At 51.4% G+C, this 20,260-nt stretch overlaps 1 long non-coding RNA gene across 2 annotated transcripts; it reads left to right on the top strand.

Annotated features, from left to right (window-relative positions):
- Positions 1-5,213: 5,213 nt before the first annotated feature.
- On the top strand, positions 5,214-17,788 carry LOC132657372 (uncharacterized). 2 transcript variants are annotated; one of them, XR_009595405.1, is made up of 3 exons: positions 5,214-5,441; positions 11,538-11,724; positions 16,319-17,788. It is a non-coding gene; the product is annotated as an uncharacterized LOC132657372 (long non-coding RNA). The 2 variants fall into 2 exon arrangements; XR_009595404.1 differs by lacking the exon at positions 5,214-5,441 and adding an exon at positions 7,377-7,747.
- The last annotated feature ends 2,472 nt before the right edge of the window (positions 17,789-20,260 follow it).

Genomic DNA, 20,260 nt, shown 5'->3' with positions numbered 1-20,260 from the left:
ACATTGGTAATCCTAAAATAGCTTTCCTGTCTTCTGAATAAAACCTTTTGCATTGAGCGGAATCTGGGAGAAGAGGTTAATTGAGGGTTGACTCACAATCTCAGGTTTGCAAAAAAAGAGGGTTAAGTGGAGCCGTTTCGTTGCAGTTACTTACCCCGAAGCTCCAGCCTTTCCACCAGGCCAATGAAGCTGCCAGGGAGAGCTGAATCTTCTCTTAGCTCCATCTTGGTACCCAGAAACTGGGATGCTGGGTCCTACCCTCAGGGAATTATAATCTGTGGGCACTTCATGATAAAGGAAAATTGTAAAAATCTGGTCCAGCTTTTTGGAGTCTCCGGCTTCAGCCTTCCTTTCTTCCCTGAACAGGAGCGATGGATGATTGTATTAGTGAAAGGGTCCAGTGGACTTCAAAGTGAGATTGGGTTCAACTCAAAAGGCAAATATGAAGCCAGCCATTGTTCAGGGGACTGTGTGTACGGAGCTGGATAAGACAGTCTGTGTGGTCAAGGGCATCTCGGTCTAGAAGGAACACAGACCTGAAAATAATCACAGTGGGGAGGGAGGGGCAGGCATACTGCTCATTCATTTATTCACTCAGCAGCTGTGGTCTGCAGTGTGCAGGCATCACACTATATTGTGGATTCCATGTGTTACAACAGACGTGGTCCTTGCCCTCAAGTAGCTTATAGCCCAGCAGGCAACGTAGTGCGTGCACGCTAAGTTGCTTCAGTCTTGTGCTTGACTCTTAGCGACGCTATGGACTGCAGCGCGCCAGGCTCCTCTGTTCACGGGATTTTCCAGGTAAGAATCCTGGAGTGCGTTGCCATTTCCTCCTCCAGGGGATTTTCCCCACCCAGGGATCAAACTCACGTCTCCTGCGGCTCCTGCACTGCAGACGGATTCTTGACCGCTGAGTCATCGCGGAAGCCCAGGCAATGTGGACATTGAACAAATACAAACACAATACATCTTTGATTTTCATTTGTGATAAACACATTAAAAGACATGCAGGGGGACTTCCTCGTGGTTCAGTGGTTAAGACTCTGCACTTCTGATGCAGGGGGTGAGGCTTCGATCCCTGGAAGACCCCACATGCCGAAGATCCCACATGCCTGCCACGTGGTTCAGTAAAAAAAAACAAAGACAGGCAGTGTCTTTTACACACACCCTCCTTCTTCACTGCGCCCTGACTCTGGATCCCTCTGATCCCCCAGATCCTGGCTGCCTGCTGGTGGGATGGGCATGGCCTGCAGCCTCTGGAGCTGGAAAGCTCGGTTTCAGAGCCTGCCAAGTTGCCTCCAGGTGCCTCGGTTTTCTCCTCCATACAATGGGGAGAGCATCCATGCCTAGTACCGAGGGTGGTTGTGTGGGTTCAATGGACCAATGGAAGTGTGCCTCACACGGGGTCCGTGGGCTGGAAGCTGCTCTTCCCACTATTTGTTTTGCGTGATGGTTAATTTCATGTGTCCACTGCACTGGGCCGCGGGATGCTCAGCTTGCTGGCTAAACATTCTGTCTGGGTGTGTCGGCCAGAGTGTTTCTGGAAGAGATTAGCATTTGAATTGGTGAACTGAGCAGAGCAGATGGTCCTCTCCAGTGTGGGTGGGTCTCCTCCAATCCACCGAGGGCCTGAAGGGAACAAAAAGGCGGAGAGCTTGAATTTACTGTCTGCCTGGTTAGCACGGAGACATTAATCTTGCCTCACCCTCGGCACTGCTGGTCCTCGGGGCCTCAGATTCTGACTGCAACCTTCATCATAAACTCTCTGGCTCTCAGAACTTCAAACTACACCGCTGGCTCCTGGGATCTCCAGCTCACAGACAGCAGATCATGGGAAGTCTCATAATCAGCTGCCATGATCATATGAGCGAATTCCATGTAACCTATCTTCCTGTCTGTCTATTTCTCCTGTTGGGTCTGTTTCTGAAGGACCCTACTGCTTACGATTTCTCCTCCAAAGCTGTGTGACTCGGAAGTTAGCACACAGTGATTTATGGCTTATCGGACAGAGCATTTAGTGGTCTCACCCCTGGGTCTCAGCCTGGAGCCAAGCCACCTGGAGGGCTTGTTATTAATAGAACAGATTGCTGGACCTCGCCCAGCATTTCCAGACTCCTTAGGTCCAGGGCTTCCCTGGTGGCTCAGATGGTAGAGAATCTGCCTGCAACACAGGAGACCTGGGGTTGATTCCTGGGTCAGAAAGATCCCCTGGAGGAGGGCATGGCTACTTACTCCAGTACTCTTGCCTGGAGAATCCCATGCAGAGGAGCCTGGTGGGCTACAGTCCATGGGGCCGCACAGAGCTGGACATGGCTGAGCGCACATTCAGGTCTGGGGCAGGGCCTGGGGATGCTTACTTCTAGCAAGCTCCCTGGTGGTGATGCTGCTGGTCACGATCTGGGGACCACACTTAGAGGACCACTCAAATGCAGACTTCATTTGTATACGCCTATAAGTAGATCCATCATTGAGCACCCAAAATGTGCCTGCCCCTGTGCTAGGCGCCTTCACATACACCTCCCTTTATTCCCACAGCTCAGCAAAGCCCGCTTCGTCTTCTCGTTTTTGGAAGATGAAGTTACCAGCCCTCAGACAAGGTACATGACTTGCCCAAGACCATGTGACTTGGAAGTGACGGAGCTGGTCTTGAGTTCTGACCTCTGGGTGTCCTTTTCAATGTTCTGCTCTCTCATGGCTTTGGAAGCTAATCAGGGGACAGAAAGTGTACCAGGAGGAATCTGATGAGGAGGAGGAATCTGACGAGGAGGAGGGAACTGTCTGGGAAAGGTGTCCTACAGGCAGATGAGACCATAAATGTGTGATGCTTCTTGCGGAGATGAGAGAAATGCACCCAACTAAGAGGTCCAGACAGGCTCAGCCAGCTGATTGCAGATTTGGAGTGGCATCTGCCAAGGGTTTCCCTGGCAGGTCTCGGGGGTTTGGGACCTGGAACTCTGGCCTGGGTGACTCCCCATGATTCAGGAGTGGTGACACACCCCCAGCTGAGCTGAACAAGGTAGGCTGTTGCCCAGCCTCTCCTCTACCCCGCCCTTCCTCCCAGCAGCCCAGAAAACAGGTGTTGTCCATTAACAGAAGAGCTGCATCACTCCGGAGGAAGCACTCGGCCATTAAGGCTGTGACATCATGTTCCAATTTTGACAAATAGGACACAAGTGCCCAAGGAGCCAAGGGCGCCCAGTGCAGTCCCAGCTGCCGGCCTGAGTAAGGAAGAGAGGGAATGGGGGTTTTGGCCAAGAGAAGCCCAGCTCAGGGGGCCCCTCCAGATGTCACTCGGCAGGCCTTTCGTCTGCCAGGAGCCTGGATTTGCTTCATGAGTCAGGCCTGGGCCTGTGGGAGCCGACGGCCAGGAGAAGGAGACTGCACGACAGTGGAAGACCTCCCTCTTACCACCAGCTTTTAATCTCGCCTGCAGAGTTGCATGACTCGCCCCAGCCCTGAATCCAAAAGCTTCCAGGGTGCTGATTTGCATGTGATTTGCATGTGACCTGCATGCCACCCTGTCCCCTCCCTTTTTCTGTGGGGTTGAAAGTGAAGTGAAAGTGGTAGCTGCTCAGTCGGGTCCAACTCTTTGCGAGCCCATGGACTGTAGCCCACCAGGCTCCTCTGTCCATGGGATTTTCCAGGCAAGAATACTGGAGTGGGTTGCCATTTCCTTTCCCAGGGGATCTTCCCGATCCAGGGATCAACCTCTCTTGCATCACAGGTGGATTCTTTACTAGTGCGCCTCTGGGGGAAGCCCCCAGGTCAATTGCCAAGTAGCAAAAACATGCCGCTTGACCGTAAGCTCCACGGGCAGTGACAACATTGGGTTTTGCATTGTTTCGTCCAGTGTCCAGTGTCTGGAACACAGTAGGTGCTGCAAGGGGGCAGCAGTGGACCAACACGTGGAGGAACAGACGCTGCCTGTGACGGGACTGACTGCCCATCCTCCTCCCCAGCCTGCCATATTGGGCGTTAGAATGCGGTGTTTCTGGCATTGGAGCAGAGACTGGATTTGGGAAAAGGACGTTTTTTTCCCCAGTGAAAAAGCATCCTCACGCCCCTTGATAATCAAGCTCCCTCTCTTGGCAGAGAGGATGGAGAGGAAGAGAAAAACTTTCACTCCACAGAAGGGCATCTGCCAGTTTCCCACATAGAGACAGGATTGGAATAACTTTTTCAGATCCTCCCGTTAAGCTGACACATGTGGCCCGCTCCAACCCTCCACTGGGTTCCCTCCCAGCAGCACTTATCTCTGCTCCAACAGAACGGCTCTATCTCCCCGCGGCTCGCGGCTGTCTTGCTTCACAATAGAGAGAGGCTCCCGCCCCAAAGAGGGTCTGGTGCAAACAGCATCAGAATACAGATGGGTTGGAGTGCTTGGGGCGGGGAGGGGAGGAGAGGGAAGTGGAGGTGAGGAGAAGACCACCCCTCCAAGTCTGCGTCAGTCTGCACCTCGGGACACGTCGATGTTGTCCCTGGGGATGAGAAGTACAGGGCTGGGGCTGAGAGTGATCTGAAGATGACACAGCTAAAAAAGCATCGCTTAAAGTTGTGGAAGGTAAATGCCACTTCTAGGCCAGCACTGCTCCCCAGGCTTGGGAAGGAGATAATGAATTATTACCCAAGGAAATGAAACTGCTAATAAATTCAGAAGCAAAGCTGAGGGAGGTTAAACTCCATTTTTTAAAGGGAGCTGGTGATTTATAAAGTTCCCTCCCTCCTTGCCTCCTGGGCTCCATCAGGGACCCTGTTCCTCCTGTCTCCGGCACAGGCTGCCCCTGACACAGTCCCCCGGGCCAGGTCTCCGGCTGCTCTCTTTAGCCCGTCCCTCGTGAGACACGCCTACCCAGTGGCAATATAAAGCCCAAACTGGGCTGAGACTTGGGCCAATTGATTTTGAGAGTTCAGTCTCTAAGGACTAGCCAGAGGAAATGTCTTTCTAAGAAGTCTATTCTGACCTTTGATCAACAAATGAGAGGTAGAACCGGCTCGCAATGGGCAATCAGGCTCTGGAGCTTGGCCCAAGGGCAGGGGGCAGCGCCCATGTGGAGTGACCAATCATCTTTGCCTCCCATTGAGGGCCACGCCTCCCATCAAAGGCCACTCCTCCCAGCGGCAGCCACGCCTCCCACTGAAGCCACGCCTCCCACTGAAGCCACGCCTCCCACTGAAGCCACGCCTCCCACTGAAGGTCACGCCTCCCACTGAAGGTCACGCTTCCCGGGGGCAGTCCCTCTTTGGGGACTTCCGGCTACCTTTTTAGCCCTACAGGTGTCAGGCGTCAATCCTAATCCTTCCTTGGTTTCCATTCCCGAAACTCTGCGCCCCCCATCTCGGCTCCCTTCCTCTTCGTGAAGCCATCACGTCCCTCGCTGCCTGACCTCATTGCCCCGGCGACAGGCCTGTGATGTGACTCGTGGAGGCCTGTGAGCCTTCAGGTGGGTAGGACGGGCCCCAGCAGCTGCCCAAGAAGAGGGAAGGAACAAAGCTCTAGCGTCTGTGCCATCACCCAGTACCTGGAAGTCGGGGAGGGGGCAGTGGAGATAGAGGAGGGGCAGGTGGAAGGTTGCAGCCCTGCCTAACTTCGCCTACCCTGATGTAGCCCCAGCTCCCTAGGGAAGGCAGAGGCTACCCAATCCCCTTCCCCCACACACTTGCCCGGCAGCAACGATTTAAAAGCTTCTTGAGTGCTTCTTGCTGCTGGAACTCAGTTTCTCCAATGAGTCAATTCCTACAGCCTGCCCCACACCTTCCGATGGTGTGACATAGAGAGAGCCTGACCTGGTCAGCTGGTGGGTCTGCCTCCAGCAGAATCAGGCTCCAGGGCACCCTTCTCAGAGTCTGGGGTCCTTCTCAGAGCCCTTGTGCCAAATGGCTCTCGCAGCTGGCCTCAGCTAGGACCATGGACACGAGTTCAGTGATGGGAAAGCAACTCCCCCGGCTCCCCCGTTTCTGGTCTCTTCTGTTTCTGCCAGCTCCCAAGAGGATAATACAGCCTCCCTATGGAAACAACAGCTCTGGCCAGCAGGCTCTGCGTGGTCTGAAAGGCCCACTTCCACCTGAGTATCAGGTAATTTGCTTGCAGCCTGCATTATGTAGGCAAATCAGGCTCTGTTGGACTTAAGGTGTCCCAATTACCTGAGTAATTTGCATGTTTATGAGTGAGGGGGATTGAACACCAGCTCAAAGCAAATGGAAATTTCTGACTTTGGAGGCCCCAGAAGCCCTCCTGTGCACCTTTGCTCACCACCAGCAGGATGAAGGATGGGGAAGCCTGCAGCCTTGCAAAACCAGAGCAGGTGACTGAGGAATCTCCCCATCTCAGGGCGTGACCTTACCTTAGTTTCTCCTCCAGGATCTGTTTCTCCAGAAACCCAAAGCAACGGCCTAAGAACAACTCCAAAGAAAAGTGGGAGAAGAAAGCGAGGAAAATCTTTAGTATTGATTGTTTATACCTAAGGAAAGAGAGGAGGGAGGATTCCCTGTAGCCCAGCCAGAAGATGAAGAGTTAATCCTATAATCTAGTCTGCCAGGGAGGAGGAAGTACTAAAACTATTTTCAAGCTGAATCGTGAGTGCAGAATGCTTGATGCCTGGGGGTGGAGCCCAGGATCCTGATACCATTTGAAAGCATCCATTGGGTGCTCAGAGTGTATGGAGCCCTGTTCGCAAGACTCCTTGGAATTCTGAAGTTCCCAGGGGGCATTCTGCTACCTTCTATTAAAGAAAGGATCACCCCCTTTTAGTGTCTTCTGCGCGCCAGCTCCCCTCACCCAGGCCACAGCTCCCCACTGGGCTCAGTGAAGCACCTGCAAATGCCTGGTGACCTTTTCAGAGTTAGACCAATTACACTCCAGTGCAACAGCGTAAGAAATGCAAAGCAGCCCATGCCAACTCTCCTAGTTGATCTGAGTAAGAGCCAGAGCCACCCCGCGGGCCCTGGCTATGCACTGGAATCATCTAGAGAAGTTTTGAAACCACCGGTGCCCGAGTTCTGTCCCCAGGGAACGTGATTTCACTGGTATCGGAGGCAGTGGCAGTTTTTGAAAGCTCCCACATGACTTAAACATGTATCAAAGTCTAAGAACTGCTGAGCTGGAGGATTTGGGAGTTTTGAATTATTGAATGGTGAGTCTTTGGGCTGAAATTGATCAAATTTGATATTCTGCTAAAGGGAAGGCACGCTTCATGTTCTATTTATCTGGTAGGCTGCCATCATGAAACAAAATAATGATGGCAAAGTTTTCTTTTCGATATTAGTTTGCATGTGTGTGTGCTAAGTTGCTTCAGTGTGTCTGACTCTGTGACCCTGTGGACTGTAGCTTGCCAGGCTCCTACATCCGTGGGATTCTCCAGGCATGGAAAATGTAATGGGTTGCCATTTCCTTCACCAGGAGATCTTCTCAACCCAGGAACTGAACATGTGTCTTCTGCTTAGCAGGTGGATTCTTACCACTGAGCCACCTGGGAAGCCCAGAAACTGTGCTTAAGAGACAACATTAATATTTCATTTATTCTTTCCGGCCAGGTACCAGATGGGTATTATCCCCATTTGACAGAAGAAACTGAGGCTCAGGGATGAAGACACAACTAATGAGCGTTCAGTTCAGTTCAGTTCAGTCGCTCAGTCGTGTCCCACTCTTTGCGACCCCATGAATCGCAGCACGCCAGGCCTCCCTGTCCATCACCAACTCCCGGAGTTCACGGAGACAGTTATCCTTGGGCCTCTCCCATTATGTTTTCTTGTAAGTGGACTTGCAGGCCACCTTTGTCATGGTGAATAGCATTGAAAGACATAATGTCACCCTCTGCAGTCAGGGGTAGGCAGGCTGTCCATTTTAAAAGATTCAGGTTCCCTAATCTTGGGGTTTCTTTTCCCTTACACACCCTACAGTGTAAGCCCAGGTATTACCTGGCCCTCTTTGCAATGCCTAGTGGGAACTGTGGCTTAAGGAACAGTTGCAAAAACACCACCACTCTGGTTACCCCGGTTGCTATGATAAACAGTCCCATATCTCTGACTGGGTGGGTTTCATGCCTTCTGCTAACATCAAGGAAACTATGGCAGGGCAGGCTAACTTCTTAACTTGTGGTGGACTGGGCATCTTAATTTACATCTGTTTTGAAAACCTGTACACTTAGGAGATGGATAAGCCAGAGGTGATATTAAAACAAAGCAAAATACATATTCCAGATCAATGATTGCTTTTCCCCTAGATAGAACATAGCAACACAAATCAGTTCCTGTTTCATTCATTCATCTTTCTTATGAGCTGAATAAACAAATTCAACCTGCAACATGAATTAAAAGAAGGGAATTCCCTGCTGGTCCAGTGGTTAAGACTCCATACTCCCAATGCAGGGGGCCTGGGTGTGATCCCTGGTTGGGGAACTAAGATCCCACATGCTGCATAGCGCGACCAAATAAATAAACAGATATCTAGTGAATTCAATTCCTTAAATAGATCCAGAGCTTTAGAGAAAAGTTACAAGAAATGTAAACCTTGGGTACATAACAGTACCCTGGTGGTTCCAAATTCCACTTGATTTTTAAACTCCATCAAGCTCCTTTTTTCTCTCTGAGAACATTTCAATTGATTCTATCAAAACAGCCTCTAGGCTTGATAAGCGCGTCTGAGTCCTGGCTTTGCCTCAGCACCCCAAACCCACTCATCCTGTTGTATTCCAAACTGGAGAGAGATGATTTTTCCTCTTGTATTAACACTACTGGCCCTTTCGTTGGTGACCATTTCCCTTTGAGGTCTGAATCTTTAAAAGATAGTTTATAACGAGACTGAGTCTCTTCTTCAGCCCTTTTTCACTCAGTTCTTAACTTAAACCAACTCAGTTATTAGGTAAGCATCCTTCTGAAAGCATCACTTCCTTTCATACTTGTTACCTTCTCTTCTGGAGGAGGGCATGGCAACCCACTCCAGTATCCTTGCCTGGAGAACCCCATGAGCAGAAGAGCCTGGCGGAGTCACCAAGAGTCAGACAGGACTGAAGGGACTTAGCATGCCCACATGCACACTTTCTTGTCTAATGAATAAGAATTTAATATGTGACAGTAATTTCTAGTAGCATCTTCATTATAATTTTTAGCTGCTAATTATTATTATTAAAATTATTAAAACTAACTGCTATTTATATGGTAGGCCCTTTTAAAGTGCTTTATAAAGGATCTTAAATCAACTCAACAACCCTAAGTATTTTCACTTGAAGAAGATGGGGTTTCCAGGAGGTTAAACGTTTTGTCATCAGAGCAAGGAAGTGGTAAAGCTGGAGCTCAGAGCTATGTCTATCAGCCCCAAAGCTACGCTTTCCCTCCCTTCTACCCCAGCTGCCCTTTTTGTAAACAATTTTCTTGAGATATAATTCGCGTCACATACAATTCACTCATTTAAACAACTCAGTGGCTTTAGTCTATTCTCAGATATGTGTGCTTCCGTCACCATAGCCAATTTTAGAACATTTCCATCACATCCAAAAGAAACCCTATCCACTCTCGTTATCACCCTCCGTCTCCCCATCCTCCTCCTCAACCCTAACCAACTGCCTTCTAGCAAGTCTCTTTCTAAAAAAGCCAAACCTTTTCTTCCCTCTCCGTTACATATCAGAGTATATTTATATTCATTTGTAAATTGATGACTTCTTTGGGTTACTGAGAAGGTTAAGAGTTGCCAAAAAACAGAAAACAACCCATGGGCTTCTCACTAATCCTCCCTGCGTTGGTTTTTGGCTCCTCCTCCTGCCCAGAGACCACCGAGAAGAACCTCAGACGGGCCAGGGGCCGCTCAGGTGACTGTGTCCCTGCCTTCAGCACCTGGTCCCAGGAAGCATCTCTTAGATCTGTGATGATGGCCTTAAGGACTGGGACCCCAGGAAGCTTCTTCCTGCCTGGACTCAAGCCTCACCTCTTATGACAGAGAGCAGCCCTCGCCATCTCCCCTCAGACAATCCCGTCCCCCTGAAGTAGTCTCATCAGTCCTCCTGTGAGGGCTGATCTCGTCCAAGGAGGATCTTGTCAGCAGCAGCCTAGCGTCCATCTGACTTTGCGGGAAGTGAGGTCCGTGTATGTGCCCATTTGGAGAAGGACTCACGTGCTCGGAGATTGGCTGGAGATACAGGGAGCCCCGGTAGGGTGGGGAGCATGTGGGGAAGGGACACAGGGAAGGGAAGGTAAGCAGGAAGCCAGCACCCTGGCGGGAGGCCGGCTCTCCCTAAGGCAGGTCAATTCCAGGAGACACTGGAAAGACCCCTCAGGGGTACCCAGCCCTGAGGGTGAGGTGGCCCAGGTGTTTCAGCATCAGCCCCTAAGAGTCCTGGGCTAAGGGCTGCTCCCAGAGAGAGCCGTTCCCAGCTGCCTGACTGCTGTGCTCCTGCAGGCAGAGCGGTCTTATGTCATCTTGGGAAAATCCCTCCGGCAGAAAAATGAAGATACTGGCATTTGGGGCTTGGCGAGGGATCACGAAATGGTCCAATCTGAGGGTTACAGGTGGGTATCCGAGGCATCTCCTGTAGCCTGCTGCTGCTGCCGCCAAGTCGCTTCAGTCGTGTCCGACTCTGTGTGACCCCATAGACGGCAGCCCACCAGGCTCCCCGGTCCCTGGGATTCTCCAGGCAAGAACACTGGAGTGGGTTGCCATTTCCTTCTCCGATGCATGAAAGTGAAGTCGCTCAGTCGTGTCTGACTCTGTGCGACCCCATGGACTGCAGCCCACCAGGCTCCTCCATCCATGGAATTTTCCAGGCAAGAGCACTGGAGTGGGGTGCCATCGCCTTCTCCTGTAGCCTAGCCCTGTTCTAACTCCTGCATACATGTATGCACATGTGTGTACACGTGCACAGGCACACACACGCGCACACACACACACACAGCGAGTAGGATGGGAATGCAGCCTCCACAGAGCATACTCCTCCATCCCCGGGCTCTCCTCCTCCCAACAATGATCAGGGCTCACCTTTCCATAGTAATGAGAAGCAGCAAGGCATTTGATCCACCTTTTACCTACATCTTTTACTTCCAAAGCTGGCGAGTTTCCCACCAGGCTTTGCAAAGAGTATAGGACCTGGGAGTGGAGTTGCTCCAGGATGAAGGAAGGAATAAGCTCCTCCTTTGCTTTGGGTCCAGAGGAAGGGCCCTCAGGTTTGCAAAGCTCATCAGAGTCTGGCTTTCAAGCTGCAAACTGACTGTTCTCCCTGCCCCACCCACAATCACAGGCCCTGGAGACTCAAAGGCCGGCAAGTAGCCTGGCTGAGTCGGAAAGACCAGTCCCCTGTCTTGGTTGAGCCTTTCAAAGCCCGTGTGCCTTGGGGGCGCCTCTTCTCCAGGAATGGAATAGAACGTTGGAGTTCTGGGTAGTCCAAGGCCATGTCCGCGTTGTTGCTAGTGGGCAGGATGCTCCTTCCTTATTCATCCCGTCACTTACGTATTCCTCCTTGAACTCATCCATTCATCATCTTCAGGGCTCAGGAACTGAGGGGACCATGGTAATGAGACAGTGACAAATAAGCAAACTTCTCACCCTCTTTCAGAGACCTCAGAGAACATGTGAGTCCAGCGCGGTCTGGAATCCCGGGTCCGCCTCCTCAGTGGCTTCTTGCTCCGGGCCTCTGTGTATGTCTCCGCACATGGTAGACTATGAGCTCACTTGGGAGAAGACCCGCGGCCTTGTTCACCACTGTATCCTTGTAACCCAGCGTCGTCCCTGGAACACAGCAGGTTGCCCAATAAATACTTGTGAATGAATGGATGGATGTGTGCCTTGGGGCAAAAGGCAGATTCTTGTATGTGTTTTAATGTATTTCTATGTCCCTGTGTTTGGGTATCAGTGCCCATAACTCTGTATCTGTGTCGTTTTTTATGCTGTAGATAACTGAGTGTGCATGTGTGTGTGTGTGTGTGTGTAATTTGTTAATAGACAGTCTTCCCTTCACAATATTTCAAGAGAACGAACATTTCTGCTTCTGGTGTCTGACTTCATAACCCCAGTCTGCATTTTCCACTCACTTCCAGCTCCCAGATTTTCAAATATTTATCCTCCTATATTTAAAACCCGTGAGATCTCTCTTTCTCACCCTGCTTGTGCTCTCTCTCCCTCCTTCCCACCCTGCCATCAGCTCTTCCTCTCCACCTTATTTCCTCTTCTCTCCCAGATACATACAGGTGTTGGTAAAGAAATTACCCTACTGAGCCATGCTTTCACATCCAAATCGGGGTCATTGAAGGACACAAGTGAGCCACCACCACGAACCTGTGACAAATCCTGGATGTTGAGCCCAGCCAGGGAGGGGCAAAGAGATTCCAGTGCGCCTCCCCCAAACCTTGGTGGCTCTGAAGAGGATCCACCCTTGAGGGGCTTCCTCCAGCTGCAGCCTAGCTTCTTAGGAGGAGGAACTAATTCGTGTTTGCCCAGAGCTTCAGCCAGAGGAGCTGGCTACATACCAGAGTTGCCTGGGTTTGTGGACACTTAGGATCTTGTGTCTGGGAGGCTAAAAGACCCTGATGCTGGGAAAGAAGGGGGCGACAGAGGATGAGATGGTTGATTGGCATCATTGACACAATGAGTTTGAGCAAACTCTGTGGGATAGTGAAGGACAGGGAAGCCTGGTGTGCTGCAGTCATGGGATTGCAAAGAGTTGGATACGACTTAGCAATTGAACAACCATGATGTCTTAGAGCTCTGATCTGAAGGCAGAGGGGAACCCCAGGTGGCCCCTCCTCATCCTGCTGGTTGTAGCAGAGCCTGACCAGGAAAGATCTACCGAGGGCGGTATTAATTACTGGACCTAATCGGTTAGGATTTTAAGTCCTAAATGAAGTGACGGCCTGTTGACTTTCCGTGTGAGAGTCTCATGTTCAGGGATCACTCAAATACCAGATACTGTTCTGAGGAACTCAAGGTGTGGCTTCTGCTCTCCCCCCTTTTCTGTAGATCAATGAATAAGGGAGGCTGATGTTCTCAGTTTCACATTTGGGCCCATAAGGACCTTGCCATTGCAGAGTCAGTGAGCCAAAGATACACAGACACATGGGCGTGCACACGCGCGCGCGCACACACACACACACACACACACACACAAGAGACGTCCCGAAGAATGGATAACAGAAAGGGCCAAGATGGAAGCCACCAGGACAATCCATGGGGACAGGCAGCACCTGAGTTCTCCTGTGGTCCACTCCCCTCGGGGCTCTTGTCCATCCTGTTCCGGGCCCCCAGAGGTTGACCCGAATGACCCACACCCGTGGGCTCACATGCTCCACGGCTTCCAGCTGGGTTCAGCCAGCGGAGCCCTGGCTACAGGTCACGGGGAGGGAGGAGAAGGAGGCGGGTGCTCTCTGCTCTGGCCATCACCCTGGAGTGCCAGCTCTGGTGCCCGAGTCCTTCCACCAAAGTCCAGGGCTCCTCTCGTGAGAGCCTCTGCCCTCGGGCTTCCCTCCTGAGCTGTCGACTGGTCCCTCCCCTTGTCCTCTTGGCTTAGGGTCGTCAAAACTCCACTGCCTTCATCCCTGGATTCCTGACTCCCATCTGCCCTCACCTTGGCAAATAATCCCTTTGTAAGTAAACCCTCCCCAAATGACCTAATTTGGTTGTGTCGCCAGTTGGCGCTATAACTAAGAAGTAACAGGATGGATCAGGGAGATGTGTTACCCTGAATCGGATTTGGTCAGGGACTTGGTGCCCATCAGTTTGTCTTCATTATTGCTAGCATACGAGTGGATGTAGAAATGCTGTCTCTACCATTTAAAAAATATCTATTTACTTACTCTCCCTAAAACTAATGGTTTAATAGGTTGCTACGTGTGTGTGTGCATGCTAAGTCGCTTCAGTCGTGTCCGATTCTTCATGACCCCATGGACTGTAGCCCGCTAGGCTCCTCTGTCCATGGGATTCTCCAGGCAAGAGTACTCCAGTGGGTTGCCATGCCCTCCTCCAGGGGATCTTCCAGGCCCAGGGATCAAAGCTGCGTCACTTATGTGTCCCGTTGGCATGTGGGTTCTTTACTACTAGTGCTACCTGGGAAGCCCAGTAGGCTGCTAGACACACTATAAATCTGGGTTTCTCAAACTAGTAGTTGTCCCAGAGGGGCAGGAGTGTCAACGGGTTATTGATCAATAAATAACTTTCAATAGTTTGTTGATAAACCACCAGGTCACTTTTTGACACCCATCTTCATCTTGGTGGGAAATCTCATGAGAAGAAGCTCAGATTGTTTGGCACTTTTATTGACCTGCTGTGACTTCTGACTTCATGGAAGTTGGTTAGTGGCCAACAGTTATGAGCTAAATGTAGGCGTCTCCATCATATTCTAAGTGTCAGACAAGGTGTGAACAGTCATCCAGCAGATCTGGGTATAACAGCGAGCAGCATGGAAGAAGACTGTGCTCTGGCCTCTTCCTTTGAAAAACATCTTAACGAGGTGAGACTCCTTTCGGATTATCTCAATTCATGCCCTCTTATTATAGAAAATAGAAAAAAAGGGTGAAGAGCTTCCTTTTTGCTTTGTTATTACTTCATTTCCACAGGACAGAAGTGAACCCAACCAATAGCAGTTTCTATTACTTAACTACTTTCAGAATGACTGGCTTAAGAATAACTAGTCTAGGGACTTCCCTGGTGGTCTAGTGGCTAAGACTTTGCACTCCCAATGCTGGGGGCCTGGGTTTGATCTGTGATCAGGGGACTAGATCCCATGTGCCACAGCTAAGGTCTGCTGCAGTCAAATAAATAGTTTTTAAAGAGAATAATTCATCTAAAACAAACAACTTGTGTTGGGTAGATGTGCCTACCCCCCCCCATCCAACACAGTGGGTTCTGAGCCCAGTAATTCTGTATTCCAAATTAATTTCTTTTGTTATCTAATGATGCAAGTTGTAATTGCCCTGCAGAATTTACATTTTCCTCCACCCTTAAAATCAGAGGGCTTCCCAGGTGGCACCAGTGGTAAAGAACCTACCTACCAACGCGGGAGACACAAGAGACGCAGGGTCAGGAAGACCCTCTGGAGAGAGAAATGGCAACCCGCACCAGTATTCTTGCCTGGAAAAATCCCATGGACAGAGGAGCCTGGCAGGCTACAGTCCATGGGGTTGCAAAGAGTCAGACATGACTGAACACGCATGTAGAATAATAGAATAAAATCAGAGGTGCCGTGATCTTCATAGGAGATTTATTTATGGCCCTGGAGAGGACCTGGTAACTCTTGCTTTGAAAAGCAGCCAGACTCAAGTCATCCTGTAAAACCTTGGGACTTTGAGTGTTCGCCTGCCAGGATAGAGTCAGATGGCTAAGTTCTCCCGTTCCTACTCCCCCGGCCTCCATCCACACCTCCTCCCAGAACCGGCTGCAGAGGAGCCAGCCAGGATGAGCTGGAGGTTGTCAGGCTGGGACTGGCCAGGGGCCCAGAGGGGCGGGCACCAGCTGAGGCCCTGCTTCAACGAGGCAGCCGGAGCTGTACACACCAGGCTGGGGGTGGTCTTCTTCCCACCCGGCTACAGCAGCTGCTTGGCTAGAAGCTGTCTGTGGTGGACGCTTGCCACTCATAACCCAGTCTTTATGGGTGGGAAGAAGCCTCATCCAGACATACTTGGGGGACAGGAGGACCTTATTTGCCCTCCATGTGTCCTTTCATATGGGAACTCCGGGGACACTGGCCACGTTCACTTGGTCCGAAGACTTTGCTTCCACTCTAGCTGTCTCAACCATCATTCAGAACTTAATGTCTTATGTGAAAACACAAACGGTAGTGGGAGAATAGAACCCTTGGAGAAGTTGCCCAGAATGGAAGGGCTTTAAAATCCCAAAGTCAGTAAGACAGAATTGCAACACCTTTGTAGCCAACGGTGTTGACCCAGGAGAGTCTGAGGGTTGCTCAGGGTAGGAGAGAACCATGTGCGTCCTGGGGCCAGAGCTCCCCACCTCATTCATTAGGACTCTTCCAACCCGGACTTACTCTTCCAGGTCCTACTGCAGATAAACTTCTCTTAGCTGGTCCCTCTACACTTGCAGGCTCTGAGCATCTCAGATTCACCCATTTAGTTGGATTCTTGGGCTTAGAGTTCCCCCAGAGTCTTGTCAGCTATGACTCTGCCATTTTTCTGCTCCAGAGAGAGCAGAGCAACAAATAATACACTTTGGTGTTTGCACGATGGGTATAGATTTCACTCAGGAAGGACTTATCAACGAGAAGGTCCTGAAATGGACAGTCGAGAAGAGTATCGCGCCTGGACTTCAGAGACGTTTAAACTCCTAAGGATCTGTCTTTATCTAGGGAGACCATGAACTAACGATGTATCCATGCTTCTTGGCCCTTAGGTTCCCCAGAGCCCTCGTCTTTGGCTTAAAACGAAACGTGGAGGAATGGCATCTGCTTCCAGGACAGTGTTCTCCTTGCTTCCCGGGAGCCTGGAGCAGAGATCTGGCTCAGTCAGAACTATCGCCCCTTTCCAGAGATGTCGTCAATACGGGCAATAGTCAGGGGGATGGAGACAGAGGATGGGGAACAGTGGGGATTTTCACCCAGGGCCGGAGAACCGTGTGCCGTCATTGGATCTCACAGAACACAGTCCAGCTGTGATCACCAACCCACTTGCTCCCCTGTAAATTGACTATGTCACAGCTAATTCCTCTTGGAGGTTTGACATCACTTACCCCCTCTGACTAATGAGGATCGGAAGGACATTTGGAAGTCATCCTGAGCCGTGACCATTCTCCTGGACTCTGCATTTCCAGCTCCAGATGGACTTGAAGAGCGTTGAGAGGTGCACAGCTGCTTCCAGACACCTGGCTTAGCTTCAGAAGCTTAGATCCTAAAAACCATCTGGCCCGTCCATCCAGTGCAGGTGGGGTTCTCCCCCCAAACACTCCTGCCTGCGGCATCCCAGTGTGCACCTACATATTTCCAGGGAGAGCCAGGAAGATCCATCAAGATGACGTGGCCCCTGTTCCTTAGGAGTCTGTAACCTGGGTGAAGGGCAGACGCCGCAGGCCACCGACTCAAAAACTAAGGCTCAAATCCAAAGGTGCTGGGGACTCTGCTCAATGTTATGCGGCAGCCTGGATGGGAGGGGAGTTTCAGGGGAGAATGGATACATGAATACGTATGGCTGAGTCCCTAGGCTGTTATACCTATCACAACATTGTTTGTTAATCAACTAGACTCTAATATGAAATGAACATTTTTTTAAAGAAAGAAATAACAAGTAAATGTTCCATATGTACTTGAACAAAAAATGTGCTGGGGATCTTAAATGACTATAGACGGTATCACCCCTACCATAGAACATTCTAGAAAAGGCAAAACTAGGAGACAGTGAAGAAAAAACCAGCAGTGGCCGGGGGTTCTGGGCAGGGGGGAAGAGGTGAACAGGGAGATGACGAGGGGCTCCGGGGGCAAGGAAATTATTCTGTATATTCCTGGAATGTGGATGCTGGACATATATGCTTGTTTCAAAACCCATACAATGTACAACACAGAGTGAGTCCTAGTGAAAACTGTGGGCTTTATTGACTAATTCTGCGTCGGTGTTGGGTCATCAGTTGTAACAAACATACTATGCTGATGCCAGGTGTTAATAGTAGAAGAAACGGGGGTGGGAAATCTGTATTTCTCTTTGGCTGCACTGCTGGCGGGGTCTCAGTTTCCCAGCCAAGGACTGAACTTGAGCCCCTGGCAGTGAAAGTGCGGAGTCGTAAGCACTGGACCATGAGCGAAGTCCCTCCACTCCATATTTCTGTAAACCTGAAACTGCTCAAAATAATAAAGTCTGTTAGTTTCTTTGAGTGCAAGGAGGAGGGGGAGAATGCTGGGAAGTTTCCCTGAAAAGGATGGGTTGCAGAGCGGAAGAGGGTGACCGGAAGGAGGAGCAGGAGGGCCTGGGAGACCGCCTCGATATCCCAGAACTTCTTAAAGACGCTCCTGCCCACTCAAAGCCCAGATCCACCTCTTTCTTGGACCTGGCAAGGATTTTTGTAAAGTCAGAGATCCTGCAAGAAGCAGGGTGGGGAGTAAGAGGAAAGAACATAGGGAGAGACAACAGCCAGGGACCAGTTCTCTGGTACCGGAGGCACAAACCTCAAGTGCAATTACTCAAAAAAAGAACTTGAAATTAAAAAATGACTCCAAGCCAAGGAGGGGAGTACGTAAGTTACCGCAGCCCCGAGACATTTATGAATAATACAATGCCGAGAGGTGGTGAAGCCGGAGCGCAGTTAATTAATATGTACAGGCGTGGAGATGCACTTGACAAACAATAGTGCTGGTTCTCCCTCGCTCCAAGTAAAAATATTTCCAGAAAGACTGACACGTTTATTATTTTCTAACATAATTACCTTATTGTGGAGCATTGGTAATGGAACCCATTAGAGGCGTTAAGCACCTGCCCGGCTCCCCTGAATGCAGTTTGGTGCCAGGTTGCTGGGGAGGGCAGGTAGGAGGCAGCTGGTGGGGTGTGCTGGGTGGGCGGAGGGGGCGTCCCTGAGGAGCACTGCTTTACCAGCCTGATGCCCCCACTGCCGTCCTCCGCCTCTCCCCAGCCAAGCCCAGCTCGGTCCCCCGCCTTTGATTCCCTTTGCTGCCTCTCTGAGCCCACCGCCACCCACTTCTGGGTGCTTCTGTGAGCTGGTGTGGGCTGGAGGGGCAAGGGTGTAGCCTGGGCGCCCTGCCCCCACCCTCATGGTATAAGAAGGCTGAGAGGAAGTAGCAGAGGCAGCCGGATGGCTGTGTGGGGGAGGAGAGCCAGAGCCAGAGCCATTAGCGCAAGGCCAGACCACCCTAGCGGTAGAAAACTCAGCCCCGCGGCTGCTCTGGGGGCTTCCTGGTGAAGGAGGGTGGGAGCACTGCCTGGGACGCTGGGGCCTCGGGTTCGGTCCTCCTGGCTCTTTTGGACCAAAGACCCGAAGTCACTTGGCCTCTCTGGATCTCAGTTTCCTCATCCGTCACGTGGTGCCCATGCAGCGGGGGTTCCTGGCGGTGGGGGGTGCCTGGCTTCCAGGGTCACAGCTGCCCAACATCCTACACACCAGTCACTTCAGACCAGAGGTGGTCTCGTCACTACGTCCAGGTCTTTTCCTCTGCGGGCAGGGACACGCATCTTAACAGAAAATGACCAAGCGACTCTTTCCCTGGAGAGGAATGCTGTGTCCTCCCCAGCTCCCGCGGGCGCCCTGCCCCACCCTGCCCGCCCAGGCCTCCCTGTTGGCAATGGGAAGCCGCCACAGGCACGGCCTCCCAGCCCCTCCCTCCTGTGCGTGCCCCGTCCTTGGCATCTGGCCACATCCCATCTGCCCCATTGCTTTTCCTTGTCTCTTCCTCTGCACATCCTTAAACACTGGCCCTTTCCTGGATTTTGCCCTTGGGTTTCCTCCCTTGCCATTTTCTGGCCCTCCTGTGGCTTGATGGCACAGCTACATCTGTATCTGTACCAAACGCCTGGCCCTGTCTTCAGAGCTCCAGGATTGGTTAATCCAGTTTTTGGCGGGGGTTGGGGGGGCTTTTTCCTGAGCCGGCAAGGTGCCTCCCACGATGACTGCCCCTTGGGTGAGCATGGTCAGAGGCCCCAGAGGAAGGTGTCTGCACCCCAGCACATCCTTGCCCCCATTGCACCATTCAGAGACAGACAGTCTTCCCCACTCAAGGTCCGTGATCTGCCCAGACAGGTGGGCACGTGTATAGATGCTGCCTCCAGAATCTTCTATTCAACCCTAGCACCGCCTCCATCATCTTGCTTCTCTTTAAAACTTTCCAGCAGTGAATGAAAGCTGGTCCCACTGAAGAGGGAGAAAAGATCGCCCCTGGGAAGCTTGGAGGGCTGACCCGTCCTTTGCCCCCCTGTCCTCGACATCCGCTCTCTGGGTCCCTGGAGGACAGAAAGTCCCTCTTCTTGTGTGCCAGCTCCATTCCCCAGCTGCCTGGCCCCCGATGCTGGGCCTCCGGAGTGGCTGTTGGCCGAGCTGTTGAGCAGGGCAGCTCCCTCGTGGGCACCCAGCCCTGCTGCCTGACAGGCTGCTTGCGAGGGGACAGGCCTGAATGACTGTAATATGATCCATGAAAGTGGATATTAAAGACTTTATTACAGGGTGAGGATGCCTAATTGCGACGTTCCTTTCAGGAAGCCGGCGCTGATGAGTTTAAGTTGCAGAACCCAATTATTATAACTCTGTCAGCGCAGAGGAGGGTGGAGGCGGGGGCCCGGGGGAGGCGAGCTGGAGGCGCAATCACCTGCACTTTATCCGAGGCACACTCCGCCGGCCTGGAAT

This window comes from Ovis aries, chromosome 11, assembly GCF_016772045.2.
Source record: "Ovis aries strain OAR_USU_Benz2616 breed Rambouillet chromosome 11, ARS-UI_Ramb_v3.0, whole genome shotgun sequence".
NCBI classification, from domain to species: domain Eukaryota; kingdom Metazoa; phylum Chordata; class Mammalia; order Artiodactyla; family Bovidae; genus Ovis; species Ovis aries.
Note: the sequence above shows the minus strand (reverse complement) of the source record. Positions and strands in the feature narration are given on the sequence as shown.